Below are 16,140 nucleotides of genomic sequence, written 5' to 3'. Positions count from 1 at the left end.
ATAATTTACCCAACATATTCAAGACTAAAGGGACCCAATAACCTTTTTTGCTCCCAGAGTGGATTTAACATCACAAAGAGGGAACATGTGATTTCATCTTTTGCTAAGTTATTACTTTTATTCTTTTTCCTTAGCTTTTTTTTTTTTTCTGATGTAAAATAAATAATCCATGCAGACAATGGAAAGTAATGGTCTAAGGACTGAAAACTCTAAATCAAGCAATGGGCCATGGAAGCAGAGCTGTGTGGAGGTGAAGGGCACCCTCAGGACTTATTTATATGTATCTAGGTAATTTACTTTTGTTTTAAGAGACTGCTTGAGCCCAAATATGGTCATTTTGCATTGATGTAAGTGTCACACTTGATTTATGTGCACAGTGATTGTACAAAATCACACCCAGGTGAGATACTGCCTGACAGTTCCCTTGGAGCTCCAGCAAAGGTTTGCTCTGTACCATTTATTTTGCTGTGACTTGGGAACTGATAGGAGGGTGCAGGTGGGACAAGTACCTGGGGTGGGCACTCTGCATCTCCTGTTAGTGATGCTGGTTGCTGGTCTGGCTTCCCACTCCAGGACTAAACCAGAGGCTTGGCAGTGTGGGAGCAAGAAGAATCTGGGTACCATGTGAAAGCAGCCCCTTAATGCAGCAAAAGCCCCGAGCAGCTCCTCAGGATCTGGTGGTGTGTAGTGCAGTGGCCAAGGGAATGAGTTCGAGCAGGCAGAGGTTGCCCCATGTTCTCCTCCACCACGTGTGGTAAGTGTGTTCCAATATTCTTTTCATATATTGCATATAATCAAGTGTGGTTTTCCTGGGAAGCTGTGGGAGTTGTTAGTTGGGAATGGCAATGTTTTTCAACAGTTGCTCCTTCTCAGTAGGAGAAATGCTTGGAAAAAGCTGTCCTATCCCACTGAAACCCTGAGAAACATCCAGGCAGGTGAGATGTAGAGGCACTCACTGGGTTGTAAACTCTGATTCTGCTTTACTAAAACCTTATGAGATTTCTGTTCAGTGTCTGCATGTGCTCAAAATGCAATTTCTCTTCTTTGAAAGATTCCATTCCTCTTCCCTCCAGCAGTACCTTAACAGTCCCCAGGAGCAGGCTCTTCCTGCTGGCTTGGAAAGCCATTTACCTACTGCAAACACGAACTGCCTTTGGAATAAACAGAGCTCCCAATGAGATCTGCAGGCCTTGGAGCAGGTCCAGCCTGCTGCAGGGTGACACAGTCCCTCACCCGCTCACACCCAGGGTGCACAGATGCACACTCACCTACAAAACCCTCCGAAATCTCCATTACTGCTCAGAAACAATCAGCACAGACAAGTAAAACTACAGGGTTTTTTCATAGCTTGGCAGAAATCGCTGTAAGGACTCTCAGCATGCAATAATATTTTCCCCTTGGAGTTTGGAGAGTAAGAGTTAAGAGAGCTCAAATCCTGTATTATTCTGGGCAGCTGTAAAGGAAAGTATTTTGTATTGCTGGAATTGCTGGAGCGTGTATTTTAAATTGAAAGTGCTCACCAAACTGAAGTGGTCTAAATTGAAATTACCGTGGTTGGTTATGAGCTTTAATACTTCCACTAGTTTAAACAAGGAAAGGGGAAATTAATACTAAAAAAGACAAGTGTAACACATATACACTCAGTCTGCTATCTCTGCACTCTTTCAGCAGGGTGATTGTTGTACATTTTATCCATAGAAAGGGAATCAAGCCCTTGTTTAATTCATGTAGTGTTCCAGATATTGCTACTGCAACAATCTCTTATCAAATGTCAATGGAACAGCTTTTGAATTGATGTGAACTGTCAGGGGTTCTCAGGCTTTCTGGTTTTCACTGGATTGGTGACTAAGTCGTTAAAGCCTAGAGCTAAAGGGAACTTCTGCGTGTAGCCACAGAGACAACATTCAAAAATATTTATAGCCAAGAACGATGCAAAAAGAGAGAGAATGAATATACAAGTGGTGGCTTAAATCCTTTTATTGCTTTGGTTTCTCCATTTCAGCAGCTGGTATGGCTGTTAGAGCCCTTTTACATTAAAAAGAAGTGAGAGAAAGAAGAGGAGAGCTGGATATCTGGGGGGAAAATAATAAAAGAGAAAACAAAATTGTAGCATTTGGGGCAGTAATTATTCTTTCCAAGCACAGCAATTCAGATGGGTCATAATTGGGTCAAATAAAGAGGCCCGTGAAGAGCCCAGCAGATACAATGTGTGCCTGTTCTGGGGTTGTACGCTCTTAATCTCTCTGCCTCTTCTGGGGAAGTGCCCCAGATGCCGCGGTTATTGCGAGTGACAGCTGTCCTTTGGTGCCGCTTCCCCGGAATAGCTGCAGGCAATCAGGTGACCAGGCCTGCTGGCCTGCTGTTCCCAGCTCCTCCTTCTTCCCTCCTGCCTTTTCCTTCTGCTCAGAGCTGTCCTCTTGCTCTGTGTCATATAAGGAGCGCCAGTTATCTTTATCTGCCCTGTCTGCCTCCAGTAGAGGGAAATGGTAATGCTTCATGTTTCTTTCATGGCCCATCGTAAATCTGTCACTTTGAAAAATAAAAAGATGGAGTTAAATTAATTACTCTCATATTGATTCCACTTGGCCAGATTCATTAGGCAATCCTATCCCTGCATAATCCCCCAAATACCGCTCTGGGTAAAACCTGGCAGGGAAATGCATCAAACTCATTTATATTTCATTGTTTAAGTGGTTTCCTCTGTAAATATTTCACAGATGATGTATATATTGAGGTGAATAGCCAAGCAGAAAACTTCAAAAAAGCTTGACTGCAAACTTTCAGGGTTCCTGTTAGGGTAACCTTTCTTAATCAGAAAAGAACTAACAGCTCTCTCCTAGCACAAGCTGATTGGATTTTTACAAATGGTGAGTAATTACCTAAATACCAACACGTACACAAATACTTGCCATTAACAAAGTGCATTAATTAGTAGATGGTTGCACACAGGACTCTGCTAGTGACTTACCTGCACACAAGTCTTATTATTCACATAAACATCTATTATTTGAACCAAAATTGAGCTCCTATGCCAGCATGTAGAACAGGAGAGGTGCCCATTAATTTCTTCCATGCCTCTAATACTTGACAGCAAAAGCATTAACTTACTGTTTATTTATTATTATTATTACTGTTCCTTTACAGTTGAGCTGGTTCAGAGAGACCATTGTGCTCCAAATGTGTAAATTATAGAGAGAGTGGAGATGGCTCAATGTAAGTAAAGCCATAGTAGCTCACAGAGTAGTGACCCAGGAAGAGTGTCGTGTGGTAATTGATAGCAAAACTAAACATTAGACTTGTAATCGTGCAAGGGCCATCAAAATTAATTGTATTTGAGTGCAAACTGTTGAAAAGCCTAATCTCTTCAGGGGAGGATTAGTGGAAGTGCAGTATCCTTCAGGGAACCATGCAAATCTGCATTGCAATGGCCTTTTTCCTGAGGTTTCCTCAGGGATCACAGAGAATTTATAGGGAGGCTGTATTTTTTTGTAGTCACACTGCCTTTACCAGCTGCGCAAATTCTTCCTTGAATGACTACATTCCACAAAAGCTAGTAAAGAAAATGCTGGGATTCTTGTTTTCCTTGCCTTTAGTTGTTCTGCAGAGACAGCTTGTCTCTAAGAAGTACCCAGAGAATGCAGGTTCCAGGAGGGAGAGGAGCCTTCATATTGATCCTTTCCATGGAGAGTGTTTGGAAAATACTGTTACATCTGCATGCACATTGTATGCAACTGAAGGGGAACTGTGCTTGTGATTGCAAAAGAAATATTAAAAAGAGCCTTGTCTTGTTGTGCCTGTGTTGTGTGGGACTGGATACCCGAGGCCACATAGACCAGAGATTTAATTCCTGCTTTTATCTCTTCTTGTGTTGCTGCCTGGGAATTTGTTGCCTTTATCAATACAGAAAAATAAGCTCTTTTCTTTTAAAGCAACAGCGCAGCAAAAGAAAGCAAATCCTGACCTGCTTTGTTGGTAGCAGTGGTGAGATGAACTGCAGCTCTGACCTATTTCTCCAGAGTTACAATTATCTGCAGTAATGGTACCATTTTGCTTCTTAAATCCTGGATTATTGTAATTTGAGATTTAGAGAAGTTACTCTCTCTCTGCTTACAGACCTTGGTCCTTCAGGGGCAAGCCAGCATGAGGGATGAATGAATACACATGAGGGAGCAAAGAAAAGGCAGGGGATCAAGCCAGAAGGAACTGGTAATTGACATTTTAATATTTTATATATATAATCTATGAAATTGTCTATTTAATCAATATAATTTTGTTTATTTCCACGTACATATAAAATATATGTTTATTTTAGTATTTTTATATACATATATACATGGAAAAATGTTCTTCCCTATCCATATGTGTCCCCACATGGAATGATCTAAACCAGGGTCACATGGTGAGGGGTCTGGGTTTTGTTCACTTGTCTGGCAATCTCCACTTTGCTGAGACATGATCAGCCTCCCATGCACCATGGGAATGATAAATATAAAAGACTTGAAAAAATCAAGTTCTTAGATATTCAGAACCAAACCCCTTGGCGATAGAAGTTGACACAGCAGCCTTTAAATCAATTTAATACTTGCTTAAATCAATGGAAGGAAAGCGAATTTCATTGTGTGAGGATCTGGTATTTATAATCTGATTTCATTTTTTATTTATTAGCAGTGTATACAACCTTGAAGAACAAACTTCTTTCCCCCTGAGTTTCATATTTATCTGTATCATCAAAATGAATGGAAAATATGTTCATATGTTTTCCTCAAGTCAAACTCCCATGGTAAATTTTCAGCCTTCAGAATGTACCATAGACTGAGTGGGTTCTTGGCCATGGCTGTGTTTGGTCAAAGCTGGACTCCATGGCCTTGAAGGTCTTTTCCAGCCCCAGTGATTCCACAATTCCATGGGTTTTGTTGTTTTGCCACTCAGGGTGCTGTGAGCAGCATTTGCAGCAGTGTTGTGTTGGTACCAAACACAGAAATCGTGAGTCAGGTTCTCACCCAGCACAGGACCAGCTCTAAAACCTGAGATTTTAGCAAGAAAAACCCCAACAGACCAAACGAACTCATATCTCTTTATTTACCCACTGCTTTCTACCACATCTTCAGCTTTGCCCCAGCCCATAAAACTGACAAAACACATAACACCAGGACTCTTCCAGAGGTATGTGCCACATGCTAGAATTCCCAGTTGTCACCAAGAGCAGTGCACAGACCATTCAGGCCATGGATTTCACAGCAGTTTCACTTACTTTATTCAATCCTGGTATTTTTGCCTGCCTTCAGTCGAACAGGGAGTTGTTCCCTTTTTGGTCCCAGATCTACTCTGTAGAAGGTGACCACATAAAGTGGCTGTTCAGGGCTGGCTTTTCCTCCAGGGCCTTTCATCTGTGTCAGGGGGATGCCATGAGCACCACCCATGGAATATGTGGATTTTGAAGAGCTCTGCCATGCCTGCAGGAGGCTGAGGTCAGGCAAGGATGAGTAAACTGCAACTGCAGCTGCTTTGTGTGAGGGGCCTTGTTTGTGTTTGGATTCCTGTGTGAATTCAGGAAGTTATCCTGATGGGGAATGGTGCTGGCTGAGGTTTTGAAGAAGACATTCACGGCTGACACGGGGGCTCAGCCTCTGCTGGCCTCAGACAGGGATGCAGGGAGAGCACTAGAGTTTGGTGGAAAACAGGAGACATTTCAGCTGAGGCAGCTGACAAAGCTGAAAAATTGCTGCTGTTGTTTAAATGACTGTAACAAATTTTAGATCTTTCCCATCCATGTAGCAAAGAAGGGATTGACACTGGCACTGATGGGAAGGAGATAATGCTGTGGTTTGCCCAAAAATGAGACAGAACATTTTGTTTCCTCCTGAGGAATTTGCATTGGAAGCAGGCAAAAGGTGGGTGCCTCAAAGTCACAAGAGAGGTTTGCTGTAAATATGAGAACGCACACTAAAATCTCCAGTACTAACTCTAAGAGTAAACCAAACATTTTCCTCATTCCCTAAACACAACAACTCAGCAAATGCATCGGAAAAGGCAGATGAATCATCTTGCCAGTGCTGGTTCACAGCTGTCCAGGGAATTTCAGGTACTCTTGGAATCCTGTGGCTCCTAACACAGCAGTAAAGTGCATTTCTTACATAGGACTTTATTTAGAATTTTCTTCTTCTTTTTGTCTACATACAATTTTTTTTTTTGTGATAGAAGGGTGTGTGTGTTAAGATACCTTCCACTGTCTGATCAGATTGTTATGGGTATTACCATAATGAATTACCTAAATTCCCCTTAAAATATATAGCTAGCTTCAAGGTCAAGAAAGTTAACAAGTGGCCAATAACTAACAATTACCCAGTATATATTGAAATAAAATTCCTAAGAAGATCAAAAGAGATCTCGTTAAAGACTAAAAATTGTGAGGTTGGTTAAGATTTCACAATGGATAAGAATCACTAGCCCTGCAATAATCTAAAACATACAGACAAAAATATGTGTCCTTTAGTGTAGCTGTAATATAAGTACTAGTTGCCTTTTAAATGATTCAATATTTAATATTAAAGTTTCTAGACTTTACATCAAACCCTGGATTATGAAGAGTATCCAACAGGCATTTTTCAGCTGTTTATCTCCACTTTGCTACAATTATAGCAACAGAAATTTGTTGCTAAGAAAAACATAAATACATTTGGTACCATGTAGCTTGTTTGGGTTTTTTATTGTTATTAAAACTTAGAGATTTGTTGTGACATTACTCCATCTTAAAAACAAAACCAGATGAACTTTATAGAGTAGTAAATAGTTGATCAATTTTGAGTCAGATTTGAAAGTAAGAAATTTTGGCCAAAATAGGAGAAGGTTTTAAATGCTGATTAAAACCAAATATGTTTAGAATCTGTGTCCAGCTCTGCCCTCTCCTCCCTTTTTCCATGCTACCTCAAATGTTAGTCTAGGAAGAAATGGCAATAAAATTTCTCTTCACCATCTGTTATCTGACATTTGGAACAAGTCCTTATTTGACTAGTAATGAGAGAATTAGGACCAGTTGGGCTATAAATCATTACCCTCAAATTTACAAATCTGGTACATTTTTAAAGGCAAAACAGATAATGCCCTATGTGGAAAGGGCCACATCCCCCAAGAAACAGAGGCTGTTCCAAGCATTCAAATACCAAACAGATGGAGGAACCTTTCAAGGGAATATACATAGGGGAAAAAAAATGCTGAGGAGTACAAGGTGAGAGGAGCTCAGCAGGACCACAGAAAGGGTTAATGACCCAGGGATTATCTGTTCCAAAACTGCGTGGAAGACACAAGTAGGAAGAAAAGGCTTCTCCTAACACAAACATCTAGTGAGGAAATAGCATACAGCAACATGGGATTATCCCCCAAAAGATGAAATTGGAAAGGATTTCCCATCCTAATTACATCAACTTTATAAGGATCAAGTTTAGACAAAATATCCCAGAGCTGACTTGACAACTTCACAGAGGAAGGAGAAAATCAAAAACAGACCCAGATGTTGCATGTTACGGGCGACTTCATATGAATGAGTCATACACATTATGTAAGCAAGGACAGGGAAGGAGCAGGGGAAGGTCACCCAGGAGCTCCCTGTTGTGCTGGGCACTGGGAAAACACAGAGCAAGAAGAGCCCAAGCTCTTGAGTCCAAGCTGTAGGAGTGCAGAATGCTGGGTCCAAGGGGGTGTGCCTGGGAAGGGGTTTTGCCATGCACTGGGAGGGCAGTGAGAAAGGGAGAGAAGTCTGGGACCACGGCAGAGCTCTGGTGAGGAAGGGCTGTGGGAATGGCAAAGCAAGGCAGAAGGGAGTAGCTGGTCACTCAGGGCTGGGGACAGTGTGCTCATGGGCCTCCCCTGGGGGTGTGTGGTGATGAGGAGGGGAAGTGCTGCCCGGGTCCTACCTGGTGGGAATGTTGTGTTAATCCAGTTTAGGGGTTTTAGGGGTTTGTGGTGCTGTGGTACATCAGAAGGTGGTGGATAGGCAGATGAGGAGATATGTACTCTTTTCTGGGGCAGAAATAGAGGAGGTAGATCTCGCTGACTGCAGCAGATTGTGCTTTCAACAAACGGGAACAGCCTTTGGGTAAGAAAGCTGTGAATCATTTCTGTGTCTGTTTCTGCATGCTGTGTCAGTTGCTCATAGGAGATGATTAACGTGCCTCAACACTGTCACATGTGAAGGTTATGCTGTGAAGGTCCCCTCCAAATCCCCACTTCCCACACACCTAGGCCACAGGAATTTCTCTGTGGGTAGGAGTGCAGCAGGCACCCTGGCCATAAGAGGTGAGTGTGTACTGTTACTGTACATGAGATACACTCTGTACCCCATGGGAGTGAAAATGGAAGGTGGTTCTTCTCCAGACATCCAAAGGGAACATTCTGCCTCAGCTGTGGCTCTCCTCTTTCCATCCTTCCTATGGATTTTATTTGCTTGCCCACTGGAGGAAAGGAGTAGGTAAGAAAAGCCTAATTGAGGCAAGACTAATACAGTTCCACTGAGAATAAGGGAAAGATTTATTCTCTCCCTCCCTTCCACACATGTCTTGCTGTGGACTCTGCCTTGCCTAACATATGTACCTTTACTCATTTACTTCCTGCTGGTCACCTGGGAGAAGCCTTTCTCCTGGAATTTATTGCCTTGGCTGCCTTGTTTCTGTCCATGCTCATAGTAAGATGTAGTGAATGCTCATGTATTTGTCTTACTCTCAGATGTGAGTGAAAGGGATTTATCCATGCTGAAAAATATGTACTTTTGGCTTGGTGCAGCCAGGAGTTACTGTAAAGAAAACGTTAGAGAAACTGGAGCCTCTGAGCTGGCAAGGAATGTAAAGTTTGAAAGAGTGGGACCCAGAGGAGCTGCTGAAATAAAGCATCAGGTTCTGTAGCAATGGGCAGCCTTGGGATCCTGCTCAGTGCTTTTCTTGCTCTGAGCCCGCTCTCACCTTGGGCTGACAGCATTAGCAGGTGCTGGAGGAAGGAAATGCTTCTTTTAAATACCTGCTTGATGAAAGGCTGCCAGAGGAGACCAGGGGAACGTGGGAGCACAACTTCATTTATGTGTAATTGACTCGGGCAAGGGGAAGGAGGATGGGCCAGGCCCTGTGTGCCCTGTGTTCTTGCTAAACTTGCCCTTGAGACTGGCAGACAAAAAGTCCTTTACAGCTCTTTTTGGAAAGAACATATTTGAAGGTCACCCTGTGGCATCGCTGTGATATTTTACCCAGAAAAGAAGCATCTTTACCCAACTGTCAGACTCTCAAACCTATCATTGGCATTAATAAGCTTGAAACAGGCTCTGGGCCTTTTTCCCCAACAGCTGCATTTACTGAAATTGTCTATACTTTTCTAAATTCAAAATGTCGTTTTCATTTTTACTTTTCAGTAGAGGAAGGCAGCTGTCCTTTGCTTCTTCATGTACAACCTGGCCTTGACATTTTACAACTTCACATCTTGCCAAACACAGAACTCCCGAAACAAAGTGCTTTTGGAGTGGTGTGAGTGATGCTCCTGCTCCTGCTTCCCAAACTGCTCCAAAGCTGCCATGGACAGCATGGGGACCAAAGGTACATTTGAAAAGCTCTCAGTATTTCAGCTGTGCTTGCCAAATGAACCTTTCCACACCTTTTGCTTCCCTTTCTTTAAAGTGCAAGTTTTCACTTAGAGTCACTGCTGTCACCTTTTCCTTCTTCTCTTAGCCCATGCCTGGGAATGAAGGGAATGCTCTTGAACAGAGCAATGAAATGAAAACAGCAATATTTATCTTGCTGTACTGTGGCTTTCATTTCCTTCAAAGCCAGGCTGCTTTTTAACCTGCAGTTCTCTTTTTTTAGCCCAGACTTGTGGTTTTGGGGGCATCTACTCAAAGTGTTTTTATTAAGTTCTCAATTGTCACTTCCTTCAGTTTAATTCTATTTTCTCTCACACCTCATGTTATTTAAAATTGGTTTTGGCTCGTGGAACTGTCTCTTAAACACCAACTAAAATATAGTGTTATTTAGTGCTGGAAATGGCTTCTTGTGTTTGGGGACTCTTCTGTAATTTGTAGAAGTCCTGAGGCTGTTTCAGCAGTAGAGGCCTGAGGCTGCCATCAAATTTCAGGTAGTTACTTATTTTATCCACTTAGTGCTCAAGGATGTTCCTGTTGAAGAAACTGAGGGTCAATTCCTCTTTGTGCTTCGGTTTGTAGAGCTTTGTTCAAGACAGTGAGTGTCCAGTTTGTTGCCATCATGATTACCCACTATTTTTATATTTACTGATATGACGTCCCTTTTACCCATTTGCTTCTGGCTCCAAGCAGTGATTTAACATTTAATTTATAAAGAACAAAACCAACCAAACCAACCCCCAACCACCACCAGATGCCAGGGCTGGTAGCTCAGATGGATTACAGGCTAACCAATATAGAATTCCTTGTGTTTTTATTTATCCACTGCAATAGACTTAAATTACATCTTTCCTTTTGTTAAGCAGCTCCTTGATGTTTCTCTTGCCATCTTGACTCCTACTAAGTTAGTTTTGCCTTCTCTTTCCTGTTTTTACTTTTCCCTTCTGTGTCAGTTTAAGGGTCTCCTTACCAGGGTACCCTTGGCTCACCACAGCATGAGAACTATCCAAGATGCCTTAAACCTTTTTACACAGCCAGGGGGGCACTTCTGGATTTCCTCTTTTCCTGTAGGACAGGCAGGATTTCTAAAACCCAGCCAGGGAAGCAAACTGGGCTTGTGCATCTCTTCACTGCCTTCAGAACTCCCATTAGTCAGTTGATGTGTGCAGTGAACTAATTTTCTACCATTTATTTGTTTCCCTGTGTGAGCACACAGATCACATTTAATGCCTTTTTGGGGAAGGGAAATGAGATGGTAATTTGGGAGTTATTTCTGAACGATGGTGTTCATTTTAAATAAAAAAGCTCTGTTGCTGCAAGGAACTAACAGTTGTTTTCACCTCAGGAATAGTCAGTAGTATTTGAAAATGATTTCCACTGATCCATCTCCAAATGAAGAGGTGCCATTTCTCCTCTCAATCTGAGATCAATGCAAAGAATTTATCTTAATCTCTTTATCTGAGACATCCATCCTCCCAGACTAATAGTTGCAATGAGGAAGTGGGCAGGCCACAGGGAGCAGCCCTGGGGGGTTATGGTGACTGTGAGTTAGCAATTTCACAGCAATTTTACTGCAAGACAGGTCACCCAGAGACATTTTAACCTCAGCAATTATTTTTCACAATGCCAATGACATCATGAAAGGAGCCAGAAACGAATTCCTTTGGACAGTTATAAGCAGAGATTGCTCTTGACCCTGATATTTATGGGGTGCCAGCCATCAGGAGAGGTTATATGGGTCTCCAGAGCAACCCTGCCAAAACCTTGGAGAAGTTCTGAAATGGCAATAATTCCTGATTTCATTGTGCATGCCTAATTGTTTTTCCTGAAAGAAAAGCTCATGTTTGGCAGGATCCTTTGTAGCAAGAAGATAGCAAAGGTTGTAAATCCCTGGGCAGCTATTACTGCACCATCAGACCTGGTAACTCATATCTATCTCCCCTGGAAACACAGTAATGTGCTGCTAAAGTCAGGGAAAAAACGGGATTTGGGGCCTTTATGAGCTGCACAGAGAATCCTTAGACTGTTTTTAAGGAATGATTTGTTAGGAAATAGAGCAGTATGATATTGATCAGTGTGTGTATGTGCAATATGTGTGCAGTGGAGTGGTCTGCAAGTTCCCTAATGCAAAATACACTATGTAGAATGCATTTTTTTAAAAACACAACTGTTTCTCACAGAAACAAATTATTTTTATCACTATATACAAATGAGCACAGGTAAGAGGAAAAATGTTGATAAATCAAATATCAACATGTACTCTACTCAACCAATGTTCAAGCCCAAACTTTGTCTTCTCTCATGGCCAGGGAGGGAGTCTCCTCTTTTGGATAAAATCCCAGTTAAATCTTGGCTGTCTCTAGTTGGGTGTCTGAGCATCTAGTTTCCTTATCACTTGGAAACAACTATTTAGAGTTGGGCTTGACTTTGTCTTACACAGATGATGGTTAAATGGGACTTGTGCCAGAATTTATCACAGTAGATATAGTATTTTTTTTCCTATTTTAAGCAGGCATAGAGAAGGGCTGATGAGACCTACCCCAAATAATAATTATAATCTGATTTAGACATGTAGTTTTAAGTAATGTGTAGAATTTGGCTTTACTGTATTTAAAAAAGAGAAAATCCAATCTGAAAAGCTGCCAGGGGGATGGAACAGCCTGATCTGAACAGCTCTGAGCAGCCATTCCAGGATGACAGGGAAAAGAAAAACCTGTCTTCTGATCAGAGCCCAAAACCAAAGACTGAGAGAGGATGCAGCTGCACTCTGAACACAGAAATGGTATTAACAGCATTTGGGGACAAGCTTAATGGAAATTAAAGGATAACAGTGGAGCTGAACAAATGGCTCCAAGCTGAAAATGGGTATATGTGGGCTGGCTACGAAGCCAAGTTTTCCAACTGATAATGTTGTATTGGCTTGGAGAGAATTTTAATCTGATTAGCAGAGGAAGGCAAGAGGGGAAGCTGCCCATAATATAGATGGCTGATATGGCCCAGAAACATCCTTCTGGTCCTGTATGTTCAATTCCTGTATGCCTGCAACAAAGACAAGCCTATGGACAGGCTGACCTGCAAAGGAATCAAGTGAAAAAATGGGAAAGAAAACCAAATAGCTTGTAAATTCTTTGCTGAGATTTTCTGTTGCCTCAAATGTTGTCATTCACATTGCATTTCCATGGATTCAAGCCTTTCTGTTCCTATCAATCTGTTTTAAAAGAAGTGAACTTGCAAATGCTCGATTAGGCACATGCATTTGGAAATTAATTCAATATATGGCAGCAAGCAAAGACATATTCTCTGGTCCAGGATCTCCTCTGGAGCCCTTCATTCCCTATTGCTATTTTCCTGAACCACCTCTTCAGCTTTCGTGGTACCCAGGTAGCTGCCAGGCTCTGGGCTAACCTGTGCAGAAGGCCTGGGCTGGAGAGGCAGCAAGTAACGCCAGGCAGGACTGAGCCCAGGCTCCCATCCCAGCAGCTCCTTGGGGTGAACTCATCCCCTGCTGGCAGCACTGTCACGCTGTCAGGGCTGTCACAGCCAGGGGTTCAGGAGGTGCCTGTGCCTGTCTCCCTGCACACACCAGCCCAGCTCTCTGTGCAGGCACCTCTGGGCCGGGCCAGCACCTCGGGCACGCTGAAAACTCCTGGAGAAGAGCAGCTGCTCGTGTCTCAGTGTTCTTTGCTTGAGCAGCTTGCCTCCTGTTCAGTCATTATGCAAATGGGGAGGTACTTCTACCTCGAATCTCCCCAGTTCCTTGTTATTCCATTCTCTTAGCTTAGTGTAACCTCCATTTTCAACTTGAGAAAGATTTCAGCTGACAGGCAGTATTTATAATGCTCATAACTTCAACTGTGGCATTTGCTTATAAATAATTTGTATAAAAGCATATGCTTTCCTTTTATAGAGACACAGGAGATAATTCCATTACCAGCAGTTCAGTTATTAAACATATTCATCCACCTTAAAAAAAAAAGGAGTCTGAAAGGCAGAGCAAATGTGCTCGACTGAGGAAAAATGTTTGGGACTGATACTCAACCCTGCTTGTAAAGAAAAACACACTATGAGAAAGTGTCTCAACCACGTGTCTTTTGCACACCAGAAATTTGTACTATTTCTAGGGGCTCCCCAAAATTGGCATAACTGGTAAAACTCCAGTGCATTACTGGTACGATGATTTTAATATTTTTAATCTTTTTTTTTTTTTTTTACTTGGAAAAAAATGAGTAAACCTTGACTGCAGGTAGAGCAGAGAACTGCATAGAACCACTTCACTTTAATCATCTAGAAAATACGTTTTCCTCATATCAGAGGCTTCAAGGTCAAGTAGATGTCTTCTAATTTTTCAGCTGAGATTTGGAAGGTGATGAGAGAAACAATACAACCAGAACCCTGTCTCCACAACCTGAAGTAAAGAAGAAATCTTACATCACGGATAAACTCATTTTTCTGCTGATGATGAAGGGTGAGTTTATGCATGAGCTATTGCTGTTTATACTTCCAGGGATGCTAAATTACAAATGCAGATGAGGGCTGCATTATAACACTTGTGAAACAGCTTTCTGAACCCTTTGGCAGGGCTGTTGAACTAAACACAAAGCCTTTATCTCTCTGAATCTCTCAGGGCATATTAATCCTTCACTTAGAGGTTTGTCAGATGAAAAGCTGCTTGAATGGTTTGATATTTTTTTGATTGTGTCTGGATTGTATTGGTGCTGGGTACAGATCACATAAAGCCAGAGTCAGGAGTCCCAGAAAGCTCCTGTGACGTGCAGGACATGGCACTGCCCTGCTGCTGCTGCTGCTGCTGCAGGGAGCTGAGGGAGCAGCCCAGCACCTGGACCTTCACTGAGGAGCCCAGCAGTAGGTCTGGCACACAGCCCACTGTGCAGGGAGGAGTTTGTCTGTCTGGAGAGGGTAAGCCAGGCCTTTCTGTGCACATGGAATCACGGACTGCTTGGGGCTGGAGGGACAGCTCAGCTTGAGCAGAGACACCTTTCACAGACGTGCTCCAAGCCCTGTCCAACCTGCCCTTGGACACTTCCAGGGATCCAGGGGCAGCCACAGCTTCTCTGGGCAGCCTGTGCCAGGGCCTGCCCACCCTCACAGGAAGCAGTTCCTTCCTGCTTGGCATTTCCTTCTGCTGGGAGAGAGAGGGCTGGAGGGGCCAGTGATTTGACAGCCCCGTGTTTCTTATGCTCTTAGGCTCATTGGATCCTACAAATCCTTACTTACCAAGCAATCTTCTCCCATGTAAGTAGCTTTGAGCACTCAGGAAATACAGGAATCTTTATCTGAGCATCAAAGCCACGTTTGCTATGAAACAAAATAGGTCACAGTCGTTTTTCTGTAAGGCTTGCACTCAACAGACCCACACCAAAGGTGAACTGGTTTGTGGGGTTGGAGGAGAAGCCTGCTTTTCTATGCCAAGTCCTTTGCCAGCCATTCTTAAAGCTGATCTTACCCAGTTATTCTCCACTCATTTTTTCAGCAAAGTGGGAGAATAGCAGCCTAATTTAATGCAATCCCTGCAATGTCTCTTTTGAAGCTCAGAGAGGATTCAGAGATGTTCAGCCTGTTCCAGTTCTCAATGTCTTACTGAGTTTTGAAAAACTATTACTCAAATCTTCCTTTGATTTTAACTTAGTTTTTTCCCCCATTTTTCTATAAAATTTCTCAAAACCAAAGCAATATCTTTGAAAGTGTTTTCAGAAAGAAAACTTAATTGTTGTTTTATAACTAGTTCTGAAATCAAGCACATAGAAATACAGTGGGCAGGAATTCAGGCCCTGGAGCAGTGTTTAGTTCTGTTCTGGAGGAAGGCAGAGCAGTAATTTTGTGCCACAAGTAAGCTTGGTCTCCTATACAAACCAAAATGTAGCATTCCCTTCATGGCAATACCAATTTTCCAGCTTGCCATTTGTACACTTGCACATTCTCACACGCTGCAGTATTAAAGAGCATGCTTCCTTTTCAGTGTGCAAGAACAAAAAGTGCTGGAATCTCAAGTCCAATCATTTCTTCCCCACTTTCCCACCAGCAACCCAAGACTGTCTTTGTGCTGAATTAGCCACAAATGGAAAAGGTGGTGGGGCCACCTGGGTTGTGAAGAGCACCATCATTGTGCATGAGCAGTGTGGGGCTCCTTGTGCATCCTGCAGGTATTAAAAGATGCAAGAAGGAAAAAATATATAATGAGTCTCACTAAAATGGATTACTAATATGTGAACATAAAAGATTAGTATATTGTCACAATATACTAATAAAGAAAATGAAAATATTTCTGATTACACTTATACAGAACATCAGAAATTATGTAGGGACAGAAAAATGTTTACACTTCATGTCCTTGCATTCCACTTTTACATTTTACATTGCTGAATGAATAGTTTGAGGTAGGAGAGAAAAGTGAGAACATGGATAGGAGGAAGAAGTGAAATGACAAACCAAAGGAAAACCATGGTTGGGGATTTACAGTATGTGGTTCAATAAGGCCATGAAAGAATGTGCCTGTGCTTTTTCTACTT

At 42.3% G+C, this 16,140-nt stretch overlaps 1 long non-coding RNA gene across 2 annotated transcripts; it reads left to right on the top strand.

The window, feature by feature from the left end:
- Positions 1–129: 129 nt before the first annotated feature.
- Positions 130–14,544, top strand: LOC132326022 (uncharacterized). 2 transcript variants are annotated; one of them, XR_009486110.1, is made up of 5 exons: positions 130–288; positions 574–754; positions 4,114–4,206; positions 9,392–9,572; positions 13,963–14,544. It is a non-coding gene; the product is annotated as an uncharacterized LOC132326022 (long non-coding RNA). The 2 variants fall into 2 exon arrangements; XR_009486109.1 differs by lacking the exon at positions 9,392–9,572.
- Positions 14,545–16,140: the final 1,596 nt, after the last annotated feature.

Source organism: Haemorhous mexicanus, chromosome 4 (genome assembly GCF_027477595.1).
Source record: "Haemorhous mexicanus isolate bHaeMex1 chromosome 4, bHaeMex1.pri, whole genome shotgun sequence".
Lineage (NCBI taxonomy): Eukaryota > Metazoa > Chordata > Aves > Passeriformes > Fringillidae > Haemorhous > Haemorhous mexicanus.
Note: the sequence above shows the minus strand (reverse complement) of the source record. Positions and strands in the feature narration are given on the sequence as shown.